The sequence below is a fragment of the Ailuropoda melanoleuca genome, chromosome 12, assembly GCF_002007445.2.
Source record: "Ailuropoda melanoleuca isolate Jingjing chromosome 12, ASM200744v2, whole genome shotgun sequence".
Lineage (NCBI taxonomy): Eukaryota > Metazoa > Chordata > Mammalia > Carnivora > Ursidae > Ailuropoda > Ailuropoda melanoleuca.
This window is the reverse complement of record NC_048229.1, coordinates 60,591,409-60,611,807: the sequence shown is the minus strand read 5'-3', so window position 1 is coordinate 60,611,807 and position 20,399 is coordinate 60,591,409.

Below are 20,399 nucleotides of genomic sequence, written 5' to 3'. Positions count from 1 at the left end.
TTAATCACCATGAAATACTGAGAGAGAAGGGTGGGATCTGCAGAAGGAAATGAGTCACAATAAGCAATTCCATTTGGGTGTCTCTTTGTTCACACAATCCTGAGATAGCCTTTTCTTCCATCACCCCAACTCCTCGACACCATCCAGAGACAGTGGGGCAAGGCACAGCCAATAGAGGAATCCAGCCACAGCAAGTGATGAGAAATAGAAAACTTCACCCCCATCCAGTGGTGCTGCACTGTTTGGGCAGACCCAGCAAGAAGATGCCAGCAGCAGCAAGCTGAATGTTCTGGAGATCCTCTTCGACTCAGAGGGCCTAAGACTCCCTGTCTCTCTAGAGACAATCAGGCAGCTGAAGTTGGGTGGGGGGGGCACTGCTAAAGGTAATCCCACCACATCCCTTCCCCATGAGAAGATACCCAGCCACATAGGATAGGGCTGTTCCATCCATGTCCACAGGCAACACTAGCAGAGAGCAGTAGGAACCCTGCTGCACTTGATAAACCAAGAATATCAAAATAACACCATTAAGGCTTTGATAATTAAAGTACCATTGAAATCAGAGTCCACAAATGAAGGCCAAGGCTTACATGCTAAACCTAAACCAGATGACTACCTGCCAAAACAAAATATTCAAATAAGACGGTGAGTCACTAAACGTAATAGATAGAATGTTGAGAATACAAGAGAAAATCATCATCATACAGAGAACCTAAAAAACCACTTAAATGAGCAAAGATGGTAAATTTATGCCAGTAATGCCCAGATGAATCCAATGTTGGAATTACGTGACCAGGATTTTAAAGCTTACTCTATGAAAGTGTTACAGTAATCAATGACAAATTTTCCTGAAACAAATAGAAAAAATAGAAACAACAGCAAAGAAATGTTATATAAAAAAGGATAATTGTAGAAGTGAAAAATACAATAACAGAATTAACAAAAAAAATGAATGGTCTCAGTATTAGAGTGGAGATGACATATGAAAGCACCAGTGGACTTGGGGGGTAGATCAATACAACTTATCCAATCTGAAATAATAGAAAACATACTGAAAAAAAAAAAGAACAGAGCTTCAGAGTCCCATGGAAAAAAAACATAAAATCCAGTACTTGTATTATTTGAGTATCAAAAAAAGAGGAAAGAGAGTGGGGCTGAAATAATATTTAGAGTAATAATGGCTGACAGCTTCTCAAATTTGGTGAAGAAACAAACATACAGGTCCAAGAAGCAAAGCAAACCCCAATAGGTTAAACACAAAGAAACCTACATCAACACACAGTAATTAAAGTTTTGAAAACTAAAGGCAATGAAAAAAATCATAAAGGCAGCCAAAGAGAAACAGTGTATTACCTATAGGAAATACACGTTCAAATGTCTGTGGATTTCTTATCTAAATCCTTGGAGTCCAGAGAAAGTGGCACAGTATTTTTTTCAACTGGTGAAAAGCAACAAGTCAACCACAAATTGTTTTTCTGGCAAAACTCTTCAAGAATGAGTGAAAGATAAAGATATTCTCATTTGGAAAAAATTAAAATAATTTACTGTGAACAGACCCCCTCCCCCCTTATAGGTTGGCTAAAGAAACTTCTTGAGACAGAAAGATGTTATAAAGGAATCATGAAGTATTCAGTAGCATAAAGACAAAAATGGAAGAGTAGAAATATGGGTATGTAGCATAGACTATACTTCTCTTCATGAGTTTTATAAATCAAATTTGATGGTTGAAGCAAAAATTATAAAGTAGTACTCAAGACAAAGATACTTGAAAATAGGAAAGGGAAAGGGACCTAAATGAAAGAGAGATTTCCATACTTGACTTGAAGAGGTAAAATGTTGATGCTAGTAGATTCTAGCGTTATATATGCATATTGTAATACCCAGAGCACCCACTAGGAAAACTGTACAGAGAGATGCACTGATAAATAATATAAATAAGTCATGATGGAATCCTAAATGTGCAATGAAAGTAACACATGAGAAGACAAGAAAAAAGGAATGAGAACCAGAGGAAACAAACACAATAATAATAAAATGGCAGATATGGGTGCTAACTTATCAATAATTATCTTAAATGTAAATGATCTGAATACATAAATCAAAAAAGATAATGATAGATTGGATTAAAAAATATGACCCAACTCTTGTCTTCTTCTTAAAAAAACAAAACAAAACAACAAAACAACAACAACAAAAAAACAAGTAACTTCAAATTCAATGACATATGTAGATTGGAAGTAAATGTATGGAAAAGAGTTTAAGATACTTTTTTTTTTAAATGGGAATTGTATCTGATGAAGTAGGGTTCAGAGCAAAGAGAATTACTATATACAAAGAGGGGCAGTATATAATGACAAAAGGGTTATTATTCACCAGGAGACAGCAATCCTTAAGTGTGAACGCATCAAACAACAGAACTTCAAAATGCATGAAGCAGTAATGGAAATAGCATAAAGTAGAAATAAGCAAATCAACAGCTGTCGTTGCAGACTTCATACCATCTCACAGGAACTGATAAAAGTGCTAGACAGAAGATTAATATAAAGTATGAACAAAGTAATTAACCAATGGAATCTAAATGACATTTATGGAACATGCTACCCTTAGATAATAGAACCACTCTACCCTGTATTAAGACCTAGTGTGTATCTATAATAATCAAGACAATAGAAATAGCGGACAAAAACTTATAGGTCACTAGAATTAGGAGACCCAGATATAAACTCACACAAACCTGCTCAAGTGATTTTTGACAAAAGTACAAAAATAATTCAGTGGAGAAAGGATAGTCTTTTCAACAAATGATGTTGGAGCATGTGGACATTGAGAGGCAGAGAAAAAAAGAAAAAGACCTAAACTGAACACTTCATACAAAAATCAATGCAAAATGAATCACATATTGAAATGTAAAATGTAGAGGCTCCTGGTTGGCTTAGTCCTTTAAGCCATTGACTCTGATTTCAGCTCAGGTCATGATCTCAGTGTCCTGGGATTGAGCCCCAAGTCATCAGGCTCTGCACTCAGCAGGGAGTCTGCTTGAAGATTCTCTCTCTTCCTCTCCCTCTGCCCCCTCCCTGCTCAATCTCTCTTTCTCTCTCTCTCTCAAATAAATAAATCTTTAAAAAAATAAATGTTAACTGTAAAACTCTTAAACTTTTCCAAAAAAAGGAAAATCTTCAGAAACTAGTCTACACAGAGTTCTTAGGCTTGACAACAAAAGTACGATCCATAAAAGAATTGTTTTATTGGACTTCATCAAAATTAAAAACAAAATAAAAAAAAAACCCAAACAAACAAACAAAACTTTACTTCATTGAACCCATGCAAGGAAGATGAAGAGAGAAACTATACCTGGGGATATTTGAATGTGGCAAATCTGCCAAAAGATGGGTGTCTAGAATATATTTTTTAAAACTCTCAAACCTCAGTCCACAATAACAACAAATTTAGTAATCCACTTAAAAAATTGGCAGATGACATGGACATACATTTTACTGAAAAGGATAGACAGATGGCAAATAATCACATAAAAAGATGCTCAAAACCCTTAGCCATCAGAAAAATGCAAATTAACACCATAATGACATATCACTACACAACTATGTCTAAAATAAAAATAGTGGCACCACCAAATGCTGGTGTGGATGTGAAGAAACTGAATCACTTATACATTGCTGGTGGGAATATAAAATGATGAAGGAACTTTGGAAAACATTTTAGCAGTATCTTAGGAAGCTAAACATTCAACTACCATACATCCCAGAAATTGCCGTCTTTGGTACTTATCCCCCCAAAATGAAAATTTATGTTCACACACAAAAAAAAATCCTGTATTTTTTTTTGAGTCTAGATAAAAGCTCCAGCATAGATGTTCTTTAATAGATTAATGATTAAACAAATTATGGATATACATAGTATGGAATACTGTTCACCAATAAAAAGCAACAGACTATTGGTAAACACAATACTTTAGAAGCATCTCTAGGGAATTCCAGTGACTGGAAAAAAAAAATCCCTAAAGGTCACATACCATATGATTTCATTTATATAACATATTTGAAGCAACACAATCTTAGAAGTGGAGGACAGATTAGTGGTTGCCAGAAAATATGGAAAGGGAGCAGGAGATCATTTGGGGTGGAACTGTTCATTGTCTTGACTGTGGCTGGATACACAAATCTGCACAGATGACAAAATTGCATAGAACTAAATGCACACATATATGTGTGTGTGCATGCCATTACAAGTAAAACTGAGTAAGATGGGTATACTAATGTTGATATGTATCCTTATTGTGATATTATAGTATAGTTTTACAGAGTGATCTCATTCAAGGAAGGTGGACAAAGTATACATAGGACAAACTCATTACAACTACATATAAATTTATAATGACCCCAAAATAAATTTCAATTGAAAATGAAGTTTTTTAAAAGGATATTATTTTAACAAATGTTTTAACACATATCAGAGACTCAAAAGAACATATTCTTACATTAGATTTTTATCTTTATATTCTGATGTTCACTAGAAATCTCCCTGCATTTTCCATTGTTACTTGTTTTTTAAAATCTATGCATGCATTTCTTTACTCATTCAATAAACAATTCTGGTCAGCACACTTTTATGAATGCTGTAATTTTTTGATAAAATTTTAAAATGAAAGAATGAAAATACTCTTGGAAAAAAATCAGAGGAAATCTTCTAATTCCGTAATAAGTATTTAAAGTGGTATTCTGACATCATAAAATTTTATTATTGTCAGAGTTACTTGTTACTTTCTCATATTACATTATGCAAATCAGCACTAAGTACTGTAAGTCACATGGGGTACTTACTAAAAAGTGTTTGGCTCTAGAACATGAGCCATTATAAGAAACTTATGTTTTACCGACCAATGTAAAAAAATATTTTTTTCAGAAATTTGAAGAACAAATCATGTTACATATTTTCTCAACCTCAATACCAAATAAACACTGCAGAATGTTTAACATGCTCAAGCATCTATTATTTTTTTTATTTTAATACTTTCATTTATTTTGGAGTTTTTATTAGTAGCGGAAGTAAATAATGCATTATCCTCTGAAAATGTTGCTAGAATAAGTGTGCCTTATCAATAATGTACTGAGAGAAATCCATTGTTTTGATTTAAATTCTAAAACTCATTTATTATTGACCAGTTTTGGAAAAAATCAGATTATCTTTTACTTGAATTGTCAGATGTTTCATATAATATCAGTCCTGGGTCTCTGGATAGTCAAAGGGCATAATTGATGCTGGATCAGCAGTGATTGTAAACACACACACACAACATTCAAGATCTTGAATTTTAAACATATACTACTTCAGTAAACACCTACTTTTAATACGTCGTTTCCATATTTCCCATTTGCTAGGCAAACTAAAATACGAAGTCTACACTTATATAAGTNTGGGTCTCTGGATAGTCAAAGGGCATAATTGATGCTGGATCAGCAGTGATTGTAAACACACACACACACACACAACATTCAAGATCTTGAATTTTAAGCATATACTACTTCAGTAAACACCTCCTTTTAATACGTCGTTTCCATATTTCCCATTTGCTAGGCAAACTAAAATACGAAGTCTACACTTATATAAGTCTGTGCTGGTGAAACATAAACAAACCTCCTATAAATTGTGGTTTTGTCTTTTCCAGTGAAATTACATAAAGGCTATTTGTGAGGGAGGCGTTGGTTTACTGCATTGCTTTACTAAAAGTTCATTGAAAGGAAGTATACATTGTCATTTTAAGAGTATCACTTGGAATAAGATTTTTGAGTTGGTGTTCCTAGTAGACTAAGAATATTTATCATTTGTAGTTTAGTTTAATCCAAAAGATAAGGGAGGAAGACAACTTATTAATATTTTGATTATTTATGATATGCATGGTAATATTCCATAAATTGATTCATTGCAATGATACCTGGAGGTATATATAATTCAGTATCCAAGCTTTTTTCCTCTGGAATTAGACTGTTATGACTAGAACTAGGATCTTTAATTAATTATCTGTGTCTCCTTGTAAAATTAGTTTAATGCTCTTTGCCTCAGTTTCCTTATCTACATAATGGAAATACCATAGATAGTAATAATACTTATTAAAGGGCTTCAGCAATTATTAAATGTGATTATTTATACAGATAAAGGTATTACCATGCGATTGGCATATGGTCAGCATTCAATATATGTTAGTCATTATTCTCTTTCCTGCAGAGAAGTATTATTCTAAAATTACTGGAGTGTTTTGAGGTTCAGAGAGGCTAAGTCATATACTCAAGATCAAATAGAAAACATCAGCTCTAAGTCTCAACCACAGATGTATTGGGCTCGGAAGCTTTATCTTTTTCCACCGTGACCCCACCTTTTCCAGGATTTGATCAGGTGAAGAAGAAATCTCACTTCACATTCCATGCATACAAACTATTTGGAGTGATGCTGATTCTTTCTCACAGTTAAAAATAAACTCTGTAAACCACCAGCTGTAATTGCCATAACTGTTATGCCTTTTATTCTAAGATACTTCACTCTGCCTTGTATACTTTTATTGTCACTAATTCTAGATTAAGGAGGTAATAGCATGAAAATTTGGAGGGATTGCTTTAGATGAGTTAGTTTGTAATCGATTATATTTGCAAGCATTGGCCAATGCAGTTATTGATAGAAAATGTTTTCTACATTCCAGGTAAAAACGATAAGAAATGAGTTGATTACTTTTCATGATTATTTTAGCCTGACAGTATCACTAGAATCAATCTGGGCTCAGAGATGATTCCAGAGTTTCTTAAAGTTAACCTGTATAAAAATCATTTGGATGCCTGATGATCTGTGTATTGATTCCAGAGGGTTTATCCTACTTGTCTGGATAGGGCTTGAGAATCTTCATGCTTAAAAACCCTTCAGCTTATATGTATGAAGGGTTTATGGTGATAAAACTTGATCTTATCCTGGATGATGCTGTGTGTAGCAGTGATATTCAGATGCTCAACACCAACGTGCTTCCCATTGGAGGTGGGCTCCTCAGGCTCCTTAATTCTTTGGTATTTATTAACATTTCTGTTTAGTTTTTGAACCAAGAATTGTTTTTCCCCTAATTATATGAATTTTTCCTTTGTATTTTATCATTATCATAAAGATTTCATTGAGGAATAATTTCCATTTTCTTACAGTCATTAAAATGTTACATCAGATTTTAGCAACTGTTTTGACTTTTTTATAGAAATATGATTAAAATATAATTGTTTTAATAATCAGTAAATAATTGGTGAATAGCAGATTTAAGTAACAAATTTCAATTTCTACTTTATTATAAAATTTGTATTCAAAGCAGTTAATTTAGAGTACTCAGAACTCAACTATTTCTTGTGTACGAGTTCATAATGTATCTACTGGATACTAATTAGTCATGATGGAAGAGTTTAGGATATGTCTATAACTCTTTATAATTCTTCATATGACACATGTTTATATTGCTTGTTCCCAAAGTTCTAATTTTTTTTCTCTGGATGTCAGAGTGCCTACATGTGCCTTAGAATGTGGTTCTAGAGCTTGGCATATTGCAACTCTGACCTCAACAAGGATAATGCAGCAGGACTACGTACTCTACTGTGTTCTCATAAAGTTCACAAAGCATTTCATAGTGTTCCAGTTCCAGTGATCTGCAAGGTTAGCAGCACTCATATTCTCAAAAGATTTTTTAAATTTTGTTGTCTGCCCATCAAAACACACTACAATTTTAATGCAATCAGCAGATAAAGTGAACATAGTGTTATCTTTTTATCTATTTGACTAACTCCAAAATGTTGGTTGATACAGTATGCTGAACATAGATATTCTGTAGTTCCATGCAAAGCCCCGTGGTTGAGGTTATTGTCTTAAGCCTTCATAGTTTACTTTTCTTTTTGCTTGTTTGTTTAATGCATAAACCCATGCTGGAATAACCTTGTAAAGATTGCTTTCTGTAAGAGTTGCTCTTACTTGGTTCTAGGCACTAGGATATTGACTGCACTAATTAGATTGAACATACCCAATGTCTTAGGTCAGGCCTGGAAGGAAAGACTCAAAGACAAGCTTTCTTTGAAAGTAATATTTTGAAAGAGTGCTCTCAAGAGAAATCTATAAGGGATGAGGGAAACCATGAGAATAGGAAAACAATGCAGGCAGAGATGTTTCCAGAGTCCAACTTCAGCCTTATATCATGGGAATTTTTGGAGAAAAGGTGTTTCACAGATGTCCTGTATAGAGGCAAGAAGGCAAGAATGCTACATTATAGCATCAGTTACTCTTTAGCTATTGACTGCCTTGAAGGTATGAGGTGTATGACCTCCCAACACCCCAGAAATATGTGGGCAACTCAGCTCCTGTTAGTCAGGGGCAATGCTCTGAACAAGGTGGGTACAAGTATTAGATGTTTTCAGTCAAGGCCAAAACAAGCTGGGGGACTGAGGGACTATCCTAAACAATAGCATCTTCTTTACTCAGCCCACAGAGCAATCAAGAACAGGAACTTATGGGGCGCCTGGGTGGCTCAGTCGTTAAGCGTCTGCCTTCGGCTCAGGGCGTGATCCCAGGGTCCTGGGATCAAGCCCCGCATCAGGGTCCTCTGCTGGAAGCCTGCTTCTTCCTCTCCCACTCCCCCTGCTTGTGTTGCCTCTCTTGCTGGCTGTCTCTCTCTCTGTCAAATAAATAAATAAAATCTTTAAAAAAAAAAAAAAGAACAGGAACTTACAGGGTTCTTTATCACCAAGCTTTATGAGTATAAGAAAAATAAATGAGGAAGCATGACAAACTATAAAATACCCAAATTCAAACTATACTTTCTAATGGAAAGATTGAACTGTCAATTGCAGACTAAATGCCTCATATTACAGTTACTTAATGATCACACAGTTGTCATCTATGCAATGGTGTGTTTGTGTCCACGCAAAGTTGGAGTTTTAGAATCCGTTCTTTCTGTCCATCAATATAAATAGCAAAATGATCTTTATGGTTTTCGCATAAATACACAGTAAGCTTCTCTAGTTCTAATGTATGCCACTTTGAGTAGTCATCATTTTCTTGGCCCTCAAACTTGTTTTATAGCACTGAAGGAATTTTGTTTCTCTCTGGTAGTGAGAAGATATGTTGTAGATTAAGGATAACCCATTGTAACAGAGAAGTAATTTGACATAAAGCATGCCCTATTCATATACAGAAAACTACTTTGTGATTTACATCAATGTAGAGTTTTATGGTTGATCATTCTTTGAAGAGACTTCCCTTGTCAATTATGATCTCAGTTGTGGTAGGTTGCACTGCTGTTCATCAGTATACAGTTTTCATCTAATTCTGAGTCCTTGGGAGAAATTGAGTTCCCCATTTCTTAAAGTTTACGTAAAGCCATATGATTTGCTTTTAAATGATAAAATATAAGTATATATTGTACGTATTGGTTCCAGGTGGAAGCATTTAATTGTTGGTGTTTGACTCTCTATACCATGCTTCCCCTGCACCAGCGTAGAATCATGCATTCAAACAGATAAACCCAGGAGTGCTGAGATAACATGTAGAGGACAGGTGCTCTGGAGAATCACCTGGACCAACCATTAACATTCATGTGGATACCTTTTGTCTTGACATGACGCTGGCACTTTGGGGTTACTTGTTAACCTAGTATGAACTAGGCTCTTCTAATATAGAGATTGAATCATTAAACTCTCTTATAGACATAAATGAACACCAAGCATCATGCCAGTTTTATAAATTTGGAAGCTGACCTGCTAAGAAGCTACATAATTTCACTAAAACTAAAGAGAAAGTATGTGGTGGAAAAAAAGACAAGGAAAGATTTGGAATCTAATTTTTTCTGAGCCTAGGGAAATTTTCTACCACTGGTAGAGTGGAAACAAATGTGTCTTTCACTGCCTTCTAGTAGATTTAACAATGTGATAATTACATATCAGTGTACTGAAGGCTGCCACTGAAGATACAGGACCATTGGATCCCCGTATCTCTGTAAACGCCAATGATTATTTTTTTCCCAAGGAAAATTTGAAAACATTTCAGATAATTTAAGAACAAACATGAGTATCAATGTCCTCACCATTCTATAGAACCAAATATTCTGGATTTCGGATACAATTCAAATTTTAAATTACAGAACTTAGAATTAAGTATATTAACAAAATAATAACAAAACTATATTTGCATCTTCTTGACTTGATATTATATTGTCAAAATATAACCCAGGTATTACTGATAATTTTATAGTTGGAGAAACCAAAAATCAGAAAATGTGAATGATCTGCCCAGGGTTCCAGAGTTCCTCAGTTTCACCTGAGTAGGACCTAATGAAGACTTTAACTTGTATCTGAGCTTAACTACTCACTTACTGGATGATCTCAAACAAGTCCCTTAACTGCTTCATTGCTCAGGTTGTTTTTTTATATGAAATTAAGGATAATAATATTCTTTTAGGTTTGTTATGAGTATGAAATGAAATGGTCATATGAAAATATTTGTACATTATAAGAACTCATACAAGGCAATATAATTTTCTTATTGTTATTAGAAACAATTATGGAATGCTATAAAGATTATTATGAATCTGTGCTACATACTTGGCTCTATTATATCATGTACTATTTCTTTTAACAGAGCAGTGATTTTTTAAAAGCCATCTCACAAGTAATTAGATAGTGGGCAACTATAAGTGGTGAGTTAACCATGTTGGTAGTTCTTTTTTGACGTATACCTCTAGCAAAAAGCTGCATAGCTTATTGAAGCAATCAAAATTAAAAATGTATACATGAGGCTTAAATACTCAAAAATAGCTCACAGTTAAACACATCATACTGCTTAAAATTTTAAACGATGCAATTATCCTTTTTTTTTTTTTTGCAGTCTCTGAATGTTCTGTGGATTGTCGGTAGATATAAAATGGTTTCAAATGGTACTTTTTACAAGGTACTGTTAAATTGAAACACAGATGGGTATGTTATTTTCCTCTTTTACTATAATTTCATCTCCAGTTTCCTTCTGGAATATACATACTTCTTGAAAAATGGATTCATTCAGTCAATTTCAAAACTTTGAAATAGTGGTAGGTAAATAGAAACTCAGTCCTTACAAATTTATGAAGTAAACTAATTTTGGAATATCCATCATATATACATACATACACACATACAGGATTGCATTTTTTAAAAAGCCATACATGCAAAGTTCTCTGAAGACTTATAGGGTATGATTACTGATTAAGATAGTGTCAAAATCATTTATAATATAAAAATAATTTTTCTTAAAAAATAATGCAGGAAAGGATGAAAAATAAAGATAAATGCAATGATATGGTGAACATGTAGTTTATAATTTGCGCATATTCACTGGACAAATATATACTGGGTGCTTACTATATGCCAGNAAAAAAAAAAAGGGAAAAAGGAAAAAAAAAAAAAAAAAAAAAAAAAAAAACAAACCCAAAAAACAGAAAGTAAGTTAAAGAGAAAAAACCTGTTGATTTGTGGAGTTCATATTATAATGGATAGACAGTAAACAAATAGATAAATAGCCATGCTAAAGGGTAATCAAAACCCTGGAGGAAAATAAAGTACAGTAAAGGCATGAGCTATGGGACTGCTATTTTACTAGGATTACATATTGGTTAGTGTTCTTGCACAAACCGGGTGATACATTCTAATTGGGGTAATTGAGGGTGAATTAATAAATAGACTATTTATAAATATATGGACTAAGTTCAGAGAGATCCTAAAAGATGGTTTCATATTTCTGGGGATAGTAACCGTAGTGTGTTATTACCACACCAGCTTTAAATGGGTCCAGAATAGAATCTGAAGTAGAAAGAAAGTTTATGGAAAGAACTTCCTGATGAGGAACTGTGACCTTTAGCAGTGACTCTTAACAAACAAGAGCAGAGGGATGAATACCCCAAACTAACCCCTTCTAACTCCCAATCTCCAGCAGGTGCTCTCAGCGGACAAACCCCACCAGGAATAAGGGAACAAGGAACTTCATTTATACAGTTGATACTGGTCAGCCTGGTAGGACACAGCACAAGATAGAGAAGGACAGAGAATGGCTCTAGAGAGCAGCTGATACAAGACAAAAGTACAGGTATTCAAGGTCGCTGTCTGTGGGAGGTGATAGTTGCACAGAGACTTGAATTAAAGGACAGAGACCCTGACAGTTATGTGGAGGAAATGCTTACAAGACTAAGAGAACAAATTTTTTTTTAAGATCTTGAGAATATTATTTCCAAAAAGAATATTTACACCTCATAAATCTCTGCCTGTCCTCATTTATACTTGTCAATCTGCAATCTGCCCCCAACGCTAAAGTTCTCCCATCACTATTTGAACTAAGGTCACCAAAATTTTTTATAAGTTCCATACCAGAAAGGTTTTGGATTTGCTTTCATTTCTCTAACCTCTTCCACATATTCGACACTATTTCCTTTATTCCACTACTCCCCTCAATGAATCCATATCCTTCTAATACTCTCATTGCTTTGCTTTTCTCTCTCCCTCTACCTCCCCACCATATTTTTTTCTTTACTTTTCATTCTTTTTGTTCTTTTCATTTCTTCTCTTTTCTTCTCTTCTTTCTTCTCTTTTTCCTTTGCCTTGCCTTGCCCCTTCCTTCCTTCCTTCCTTCCTTCCTTCCTTCCTTCCTTCCTTCCTTCTTTTTTTTTTTCTCCTCCAAAATTCCACTCTTGGACCATCCCCTCCCCTCCCTTCCTCTTCCCTTCCCTTCCCTTCCCTTCCCTTCCCCTTCCCTTCCCCCTCTCTCTCAATCTCTGTCTCTATCTCTCTCTCCACTTGATTTGTATTATATCCATTTCCTTTCCTTCTCTTGTTGTCTATATAGTGAACCAGAAATATATAACTAAGCACTGGATTATTACAAAAGATTTGAGAATGCTCTTTAAAATTGCTTGCTTAATCTGTAGCCTTCAGTATTTCTACAATGGAACCAACCATCATCCTGCTTTTGTCTGCTCCCAAGTCATTGAAAGGTAGCAGGATTTTCCAACCTATCATTGCTGAAAATCTCTGTATCTTCAGATTTTTTCTATTCTCAAGCAACCTGTGATGGCTAATTTTATGTGTCAACTTGAGTGCCTTTCATGAGAAACAAAAATCTATTCACACCTTAATCAGACTTCCCAGCCTCCAGAACTGTGAAAAATAGGTTTTTGTTGTTTTTAAGCCAACCAGTATTTTGTTATAGCAGCCCAAACAGACTGAGTCACTTAACCAGGTGGTGACTCCATTACAAACAGTATAACAGATGTGGTTTCATTATTTGAGCACATTAATACATCCCCTGGTACCTGATATGCAGCTTTTTTTTTTCCCCAGAAAATGCCTTTTCCTCCATCCTTGTCAATAAGGCCTGCCAGAATCATTTTGCATTTAGCTGGCAAGGCCAGCAGTATAGCTTCACTACCCTACCTTTGTGGTATATCAATTCTCTAGTCCTGTGTCATAATTTAGTTCACAGAGATCTTGATTGCCTTTTCCTTCCACAAGATATGACAATGGGCCATTACATTGATGACATTTTGCTGATTGAATCTAGTGAACAATAAATAACAATTACTCTAGACTTATTGCTAAGACATTTACATGTCAGAGAGTACTAAATAAATCCAACTAAAATTCAGAGGCCTACTACCTCAGTGAATAGCTAGTAAAGGCTTAGGATTAAAAAAAAAAAAAAAGGCCCTACTACTGGTCTAGGCTGCTATGAAAGCTGCCCTGCCACTTGGGCCATATGATTCATCAGATTCAATGGTGTTTGAAGTGTTAGTGGTAGATGGCAATGCTGTGTGGATCCTTTTGCAGGCCCCTGCAGCTGATTTGCAGAGCAAGCCTTAGGTTTGGGAGTGGAATCTTGAACTATCTACAGGTAACTTCTCTTCTTTTGAGAAACAGCTCTTGGCCTGATACAGGACATTCTTAGGGACTGAATACTTAACTATCAGCCACCAAGTTACTGTGCAACCTAAGCTCATTATGAACTGAGTGTTATCTGACTCATCAAGCATAAACTTGGTGATGAGTTATATGACTCATCAAGGAGAATCATGCCATCATCAAGTGGAAGTGGTATATATGTGATGGACCTTAGAAGGCCCAGAGGATATAAGTAAATTATATGAAGAAGTGTCCTAAATGCCCATGGTACCATCTCCTGCTACACTGCCTTCTCTCATCCAGCCTATACCCTGGTGTTCCCCACGATCAGTTGACAGAAGAAGAGAACCCTGGGGCCTGGTTTATAGGTAGTTCTGCTTGGTATGCAGACTCTATCAGAAAGTAGACAGCTACAACACTAAGTAACTTTCTGGGACGTCCCTGAAAGATAGCAGTGAATATAAATACAGTAGGAATGATTTCAAGCAGTGTACTTGCTTTTCCACTTTGCTTAGAAGGAGAAATGGCCAGACCTTTGATTGTATACTAATTCTTAGACTGTGGCCAGTGGTTTGGCTGGATGATCAGGGACTTGGAGGGAACATAAGTGGAAATTTGGTAAGAAACATATCTGGGGAAGATGTGTGTGGATTGATCTCTCTGAACAAACAAACAAACAAACAAAAACGTGAAAATATGTTTGTCCCATATGAATGCTTACCAGAGGGTGGCTTCAGCAGAGGAGGGTTTTAATATCCAGGTGAATAGTATAATTCATTCTGTGGATATCAGTCAGCCTCTTTCCCCAGCCACCCCTGTAATCACCCAAAGTCTCATGAAAAAAATTGCCATGGTGGCAGGGATGGAGGTTATCCATGGGCACAGCAACATGGTCTTCCACTTCTCAGGGCTGAACTGGCTTTGGTCACTGTGGAATATCCAATCTGCCAGCAACAGAGACCAGCACTGAGCCCTTGATATGGCACCATTCTCTGTGGTGATCAGCTAGCTATATTGGTTGACAGGTTGATTACACTGGAGCACTTTCAATTGTGATAGGGGACAGTGTTTTGTTCTCACTGGCATAATCGTTTACTCTGGATATAGACTTGTTTTCCCTGTACAGAGTACTTCTGTCAATACTACCACATGCAGACAAGCAGAATGCCTTATCCACTATCATGGTATTCCATGCCGCATTGCTTCTGACAAAGGAACTCACTTCACAGCATAAGAAGTGTGGCAAAGGGCCATGCTCACAGAATTTGCTGGTCTTACAATATTCTCCACCATCCTAAAGCAGTTGGCTTGAAAGGATAGTGTGATGGCCTTTTGAAAATTCAGTTACACTGCCAGTTAAGCGCCAGTCTCTTGCAGGACTGGGGCAAAGTTCTCCAGAAGACTGTGCTCTGAATCAGTGTCTGATATATGATGCTATTTCTGACAGAATTCACAGGTCCAGGAATCAAAGGCTGGAAATGGGAGTGGCACCACTTACCATTACCCCTAGTGACCCACTAGGAATTTCTTGGTTCCTGTTCAAGTGGCTTTATGCTCTGTTTGCTTAGGTGTCTTAGTTCTAGAGGGAGGAATGCTTCCACCTACAGACATAACAGTTATTCTAAGTTAAAACTGTCACACCATCACTTTGGGCCCTTCATGCCTCTGAATCAGTAGGCAAAGAAAGAATTTGCAATGTTGGCTGGGGTGATTGATCCTGACTACCAAAAGAGAATTGGATTACTACTCTACAGTTGAGGTAAGGAAGACTGTGTCTGGAAGACAGGAGATCCCTTAGGGTATCTCTTAGTATTCCTATGCCTTGTGATCAATGTCAGTGGAAAACTATAACAACCCAATCCAGAAAGGACTACTGATGGCCTACACCCTTCAGGAATGAAGGTTTAGCTCACCCTACCAGGTTAAAGAACCATGATCACTTGAGGTATTTGCTGAAGGCAAAAGGTATACAGGATGGATAGTGGAAAAAGGTAGCTACAAATACCAGCTATGATCATGTGATCAGTTACAGAAATGAGGACTGTAATTGTCATGAATATTTCTTTGTTATTTTGCTATGAATGTGTGTATCTTTGTTTTCTTTCTTACTCTCTTATTTCCTTATGTACATAAGATACAATGATTTTATATCCCAGTATTTACATATATTAACATAGTGCTTAAGTTATGGAGTATCAAGGAAAAGAGGAAACATCATCAAAGACTTCACTTACGTCTTCTTCTGGGGAAGCAATTAGTGCATTTTGGGTTGTATCATGTTAGGTGGAATTTTGACCTTGTAATTGTCCTTGTTTGGAGATTAAATATAGCTTATGGAGATGTGAATGGGTACAAAGTTGACAGAAGTTGGATTTGTGATGGTTATTTTATTTATTTATTTATTTATTTTTATTTATTTTTTTGTGATGGTTATTTTTTATGTGTTAGCTTGACTGACCACAGAGTTCCCACATTAAACATTATTTCTGGCTTTGTCTCTGAGGATGTTTTCAGATGAGGTTAAGCATTTGAATCAGCTGACTAGTCAGTAGATTACCCTCTCCAGTGTAGTTGAGCATCATCTAATACATTGAGGGTCTGAATGTAAGAAAAGGCAGAGGGAGGAGGAATTCACCCTTTTTTCTGCCTTACTGCTTGAGCTGGAGCATCTCCTCTTCTTCTGCCCTAGGACTGAGATTTACACCACTGGCTATACAGCTCTCTGGTTTTCAGACGTGGACTGAATTATATTACTGGCTTTCCTCATCCAGTTATAGGTGGCAAATTGTGGACCTTCTCAGCATTTATAATCACATGAGCTATTTCCTCAAAAGAAATTATGTATTCTTATACTAGTTCTGTTTCTTTGGAGAGCCCTAACACAAAAAGTACCTTTTTCAATAAGTGGCAATGTCACCAGCTTATTTACTGCCCTTAAGGAGATGGAACAGACCAACTCCTCTTGTTCTGCTCTTCCTCCTGAGGTACCACTCGCAGTGAATGTCAACATCACTCTTCTATCTGCCCCTCATCCAATATCTGCATCATTTTCTGATTTTCTTTTTCAATATATAGTGACGCCATATCTTGTCTTTTGGATTTTTCTCCCTTTTCCAATCCCTGCTATTTTCAGGGAAGTTAGATTTTGGCTAGTATTATGAATGATATTTTATGTTCCCCCAAATCTAACATGTAGTTGACTCAGGCCTGACCAGGTAAGTTATTACTGCTAACATCTGGATAGAGAGTGGTGGAAGGTTAATACAGGCCAGACAGACACCATCAAAGTAAGACAAACAGTATGAAATAGAGGGAGTTTCAAGACATAAAATTGTAAACCAAAGGGATGCTGACAGTGATGGGACAAAGCAGTTGGTTGCACATGGAATACTGGAGCTATTTCTGAGATCATTGGCTGATGCTTTTAGGGACTGTTACTTATCATGTTTTAGTGGTAATTACAGGTGTGGCAAGAGAACAAATATTTCCATTATTTTATGCATTCTTTCAGTAGATATCATTTAAGTATCCACCATATTCCAAGGTCAAGTAATATAGGATAATTGAGAGTATGGTCTACTTTAAATGGGGTGATCAGTGAAGGTTTTGTGGGAAGATGCCATTTTAAACTTATTCTGTAATGGTAAGAGTGAGCAAGGGAAGAAAAGGGTTAAGAGTACACCGTCAAATATAAGAGCTTTCTTTCTCCATCTTTCACTTCACCCATTAATAGAAAATTTGTCCCTAGAGTAAGTGGTGATGAGGATGGTAATGATGATGATAGGATTATAATAAGGATAATGACACTGAAGACAACAATGATGGTGTCGATGGTGACAATTGATATAGTAAAATTTCCATGAGGACAGAGACCGTGTGTCTGTTGTTTGCTGCTTTATCCCCAGTATCTTTCACAAGCACAACATTGATATTCAATAAATGTTTGTTGAATGAACAGAAGCATGAATGAAAGATGATGGTAATGACTAGGAGTGGTTAAATTCAATTGAGTTGATGATAGTGTATTATGTACCTTAGAACTAGAGACTGTCAATTTTTGTCTGTTTCAATTGTTTTTAAGGAAATGAACCATTCCAGTGATATCGTATCTTAAACAATTAATTTTCACCTTATTCTGTTGAGCATTATCACCTAGTATTTAGCACATTGTTAATTATCACTTTGTAACCATTTGTAAAGTGTGAAAAGCCTGCTGCATAGATTCCTCTCTTCCACTAATTGTGTTTCTCTCCAACCCAGAGCAGTAACAAGCAGAAAATGCAGCATTTGTGACAACATATCTAAAATAAACTGATTGCAAGTTTTCTCCTTAAAAAAGAAAATGCCACTGGGGCACCTGGGTGGCTCAGTCATTAAGCGTCTGCCTTCAGCTCAGGGCGTGATCTCAGAGTCCTGGGATTGAGCCCCTCATCGGGCTCCTCTGCTGGGAGCCTGCTTCTTCCTCTCCCACTCCCCCTGCTTGTGTTCCCTCTCTTGCTGGCTCTCTGTCAAATAAATAAATAAAATCTTAAAAAAAAAAAAAGGAAATGCCACTAATTCCTCTGCATGTGATGATAAAAGACAAAAGGGTATTATGTAGAGTACTGAATGCTCCATTGAAAAATCCGTAATAATAGGAAAAGAAAAAAAAAGAAATCAAGATGAGATTGCAAGATGATCTTGACTACGCATGTCAGTAATTTGTCCCAATTGATTTATGGCTATATTTATTTATAATTTTATCTTTAAATCTGGTTTAATTTTGAGTGTTAAGGATACAGGTACTTTGGATGATGGGAGGGAAGTAGTGTGCCTTGATTTCTTACTTACTCTCATCCATAAGCTTTGTCTTTCTTTCCCTAGTGCTTAACAAAATGCCACATCAATTGCATACATCTATATATCTATATCAATATAACACTGATATAGAGGAAGGAGAAATACCAGCTTTGGAGACAATAATGCATTCATGATTCAAATCTGAACTGTATGGCTGGCTATCTGAGTGATTTTGGAGAAATTATATAAATATGCTGATTCTTACCTTAAACATCTGTAATAATTATGAGGAATAAATTACACCCAGCTTAAATTAGGTACTCATTGTATACCTGTTGCTGAAATCTTTCTAAATTTAATATATATATCAGAGCAATTGTCAAGCAATGGATGGAACTACAATCTATGGTTTTAACTGCTTAAATAATTATTAACATTATTTTTTGGGCCTACTGTTTGTACAGTTTAGTGATTGATATTTTAGAAGATATATTCATGCATAAAATATGGGCCTTGGCATTAGCTTATAGTCAATGAACAGATATGATATTCCACCAATAATTCTGAACCAGAGTTTATTAAAAAGTAAATAAAATTCTGAAAAAAATTATTTTAATGCTGTGTAGTTNATATATTCATGCATAAAATATGGGCCTTGGCATTAGCTTATAGTCAATGAACAGATATGATATTATCCACCAGTAATTCTGAACCAGAGTTTATTAAAAAGTAAATAAAATTCTGAAAAAAAATATTTTAATGCTGTGTAGGTTTTTTGCAATGATGAAACTATGCTTTAATGTTTTATGTTTAAATGATTAAAATTATTATATGATTGCATATGAATACAATTTTGTTAAGAAAGAAATTTACAGATATTTACTGAGTGAATGAATGAATGAATGAAAGAGTTCTCTGATTCCATATTGTCTGTGTCTCTTCTGGTACCTACTCCCCCCGCCCAAAAAAAAAATGAATACAATTTTGTGGGTTTTTTTCCTAAAGAGATGCCTCTCTGNTCCTGAAGAGATGCCTCTCCAGCTAGTGCCTCCTAATACTCCTCTCCTTTTCCAGTATCAGAAATATATGTCATCCACAACTTAATATAAAATTGTTGCTATGTAGAACAGATAAAACCAAACCTTGTTTCTTGGTCTGTGAATATCAAGACATTGTAATGGCCAGAGATTCTGAACTTAAAGAACATAAAATGTAAAAAGTCCTGAGATAATCTGAAAAGGCTACATACACATTGTATGATTCCAACCATATAACCTTCTGAAAAAGGCCAAGTTATGGAGACAGTAAAAAGATCAGTGGTTGCCAGGAGTTGGGCATAGGGGGAAGGAAAAGGATGGTTAGGCAGAGCTCAAAGGATGTTTAGGGAAGTGAAAATACTCTGTATGATACCATCACGTCATTATACATTTACCCAAACTGATAGAATATAAAACATCAAGAGTGAACCATAATGTAAACTGTGGATTTCGGTGATGATGATGTGTCAGTGTAGGGTGATCAATGTCACAAAGGTATAATTCTGGAATGGGATGGTGTTAGTAAAGGATGCCATGCATGTGTGGGGGCAGAGGGAATGTGGGGAATCTCTGTACTTTCCTTCCAATTTTGCTATGAACCTAAAACTACTCTAAAAAAGTGAAGTCTTAATTTAAAAAAAAA